Source organism: Pteropus vampyrus, unplaced genomic scaffold, assembly GCF_000151845.1.
Source record: "Pteropus vampyrus isolate Shadow unplaced genomic scaffold, Pvam_2.0 Scaffold95, whole genome shotgun sequence".
NCBI classification, from domain to species: domain Eukaryota; kingdom Metazoa; phylum Chordata; class Mammalia; order Chiroptera; family Pteropodidae; genus Pteropus; species Pteropus vampyrus.
In genome coordinates, this window is record NW_011888876.1 from 3,218,671 (window position 1) to 3,222,435 (window position 3,765).

Here is a 3,765-nt window from a genome sequence, read left to right on the forward strand (position 1 = left end):
CCCTCCCAGCCAGGTCTGCCAAGTTCTCCCCTGAGGATCTGCCTCTCTAAACCCCAGCCTGAGTCAGACAGGAGTTCCCTGAAGCGGGTCGGGAGAAAAGCCTTGCCACCACGACCACTGCCTGCTGGTCTGTTCTCTCAGATCATGAAGCCACTACCTGACTGCGCTCCAAACCCATGCCAGGCCAGGGCCCTCACCCAGTGCCCAGAAGAGACAGGGAGACGGAGAGAGAGCTCTATCCCAGGGAGAACTGATCACGCCTCCACAGGCCCTGGCCACCTCAGCTGGTGTCTTGTGCACACAGATGGACAGATGACACAGACACACACATGCACGGCACACTTCTGCCCACCCATCCCTAGACCCATGGGACCCCATGCTTCAGGAAGGCCTCAGGGTAGGTGAGAAGCGCTGGGTCACTTCATGGGTAGAGTAAGCTCAAGCTTAGTGGTCTGCAAAGCAGAGATACTTAAAATAAAGGGGAGAAAATGAAATAATTTTTAATAAATGTAAATAAATAAACCGTCATGGGAAAAATCAGTTTCGGTGAACTGCTCACACTAGTCTTATAGTTTAGTATTATTTTTGTTTTGAATTTCACGTGTATCCCCCCTCCACCCTTTTTGGTGCTCAGAATCTAAGTCCAAATTAGGTCTGGAGTGTGGGGTGAAGGAGGGCAATGCCTCACCCCACTGCGAGCCCCAGCCTGCTGCCCTTTCCAAACTCAAAGTCTGCACTGCCCCAGCTCAGCCGGAGGGACTGCAGAATGGGCTCACACTATGCTGCCACTTTGGTCTCTTGACCTGAAGGCACAGCCAACACCTCTGAGAAGAGTACAAATAGATTTATTACACTGAGGTACAATTTTGCCACCCGACCTTGAGGATGACCCATCGTTACTAAGTTGAACCCAGACACCTCATTCTTCTGCTTCTTTGAATGAACCCTAATGGTCTTGAGTCCCATTGAGTGAGTTGGGGAGTCATTAAAATGCAGAAGCCTCCCAGGCACAGATGGAGGTGAGTCAATAGGTCTCGCCCGGTTGGGAGGAGCACTGAACCAAATGCCCCAGCTATGTTCTCAGGGTCCTCTATCTGGGTCCATCACCTCCATCACTGGGGTTGTCCCTCCTTTAAGGCTCTGGCCTTGTGAGGTCCCACCTCAAGTCCACACGGCAGAGATAAGCCAGGCTGGCATCTCTGTAGAGACTTAGAGACATAATGACTGAGAAGTAAATACAGGTTGCAAAGGGCCCGAAAAGAACCAAGTTTCTGAAGATTCACTTCCTGGTTTTAAACTAAACACTTCAGCTGCTGAAGGGTCCTTCCTCCTCCTCCTTCTTCTCCCCGTCCCCTAGGGCCAGTTCCATCTGTGACACACCATATACTGCAGGACAAACCCTTAACACACTGAGGGTTTAACCTCTCAGACTTAGTGGCGTCTTTGCCCTCCATTCTGGCCTACGGACCTAGGAATCCTGAGCTCTCCCTTGTCAGGCCGCCAGCTCCACCCTGCTTAGCACTGGTTGTAAGCTTTTGCTCAAGGAAGCTGTGCTGGTTAGTTCTTTTTGGTTGAAAGTAACAGGAACACACCCAAGTGAGCATAAGTAAGAAAAGGAAATATCATTTTAGGATCCAGGGATGACTCATACAACCCAGGGGTTTCCGGGAGGATCTGGAACTGGGAACTGGGCTTTTTTTCTTCCTCCGATCTTTGCTGCTTCCCTCTCCCTCTCCACACATCAGCCTTCCTTCTCCTCAAGGTCCCATGGGGAAAGATGGCTGCCTCACTTCTCTCCAGCATCTACATTGTGAATCCAGTTATCTGCTAACACTATGTGACCTTCCCTTAGTCCAATCCTGGATTCACAGCAGAGAGACCCTGGCTTGCTGAGCGCAGGTTCAACCAGCAATGCCAAAGGATAGGGCCAAGTAGCATGAATATGGCTTTGGGGGACATACCCCTGTGCCTCAGGGAGTAGGTCTCAGAGAAGGGTGACCACTGTGATCTGAACAAAAGGGTCTGTGATATTAGCCCAGACAGGACAGAGCCCAGGCCACCACAGAGACCATCCCACACCTACAGGGAGAGAAACACACTTATAGGAATAGGAAGATTATTCCCTGTGAGCGCTGATTATGTTGCCGCCTTGAGACACAGGACCACCATCTCTACCATTCACAGGGGAAGACAAGACTGCAGTAAATATCAGGAATGCCATCATAAAGGTCCAAGCTGGAGGAAACCTTAAAAAGCCATATGGATGATGCCAGAGAAGTGTGACTTGCCCAAGGTCACAGAAAGAGTAAGTGACCAAGGTAAGAGTAGGACTTATCTTTGCCTCTCAGTGTAGCATTCTGTCCACTAAGAGACGAGCCACCCCAGCAAGAAGGATTCTCGGCAACCGTGAGCTCAGAAGGTCTGTCAGAGGCCACCAAGGATCCCTGAAGGCAAACTGAGGGTCATGCGTCGCTGTTAATGGAAACTTGTGAGGACATTTTCAACTTCTCTGGAGGGAATTTAGCAGGAAATGGGTGTACCTGAGCCTTGATTCCATGATGAGCTCTGTCTTGCCCCTGTGAGCCACATGGCAAAAAGAGGGATTGTACACACACACACACACAACCAGTCGATCTAGTCTATTAGCCCACTAAGGTTGCAAGCCCCCTATGGATACTCCTTGGAACACCCTATGGAAAAGTGAGGAAGACAGTCTGGATTCAGAGAAATCAGTCTGGTCCCAAAGAGGAAGTAATTTGCAAAGCAAAGCAGACTATCAAAATAAATCTAAACTCCCCAAGAAAGCTCACAGCCGTCCTCAGAGCGATAGCGGTATGCTGGGAGCTGTCCCGGGTCCTGACCGGGCTGGCCCGTTCTCAAACGAAGTCCCCGAGCCTCTCTGGGCACGCGCCCTGAAACTTGCCCTGTGGGTTCTACCAGAGGGGTCTTGATTGAGCGGTAACCCTACAAGGTATTGAATGGTGGAGACAATGGGCACAGGTTGCCCCTATTCACCTAGACCAGGCTCTGGGTCAACAGGACCCACTCGCTCCCGACTCCTTCCCGGCTTCCCCTCAGAACCAGCCCCACCCTCACCCGAACAATGTCATGAATTTTTCCTCCTTGATGAACTTCAAAGTCTTTTAATGACTCTTCATAAAGGAACAGTGGGGCCAAAAGTTGAGCAAAGGAGATGATTAAAGTACCTTATTAAAAGCAGCCTTGTAGAATTCTCCACATGAAAGCAAGCACCATTATGAGGGCTTATCCTTATAAATGACGCTTCGCTTTTGCGAACATGCTGAAACCTGATTAGAGTGACAAGCACTGACTGATACTGCAAACCTGTTAATAACATGAAAATTAGAAGAGGCTCATGCAAAGAAGGGAGATTAATTTAGCCGGAGTACATCTCGCGCAAATTGCAAAGTTGTGAATATGTTCTCAGATAATGAGCCTTTCCAGTCATCAGCTCACTTGTCATTTTCTGTAATTAATGTTAAGGAAGACGCCTTCCTGATGGTTCGTATTACTCATATACCAAGAAAATTTCTTCAGAGAAATAATTTACATTTATTATCATCGGTCTGTTTGTGTGGTTTATTTCGCGCCGAAGTAATTTATTGCAGGACCGTTTGCCATGCCTTGATTAGTCGCTCGTCAGGATGGGATGTAATTTTTTTTGCTTGATGGCGACGTCTAAAACTTGACAGTGGTGTAACACTCCTTCTTGTCTCTGGGTGGGTTTTTTTTTTTTCACTTAAA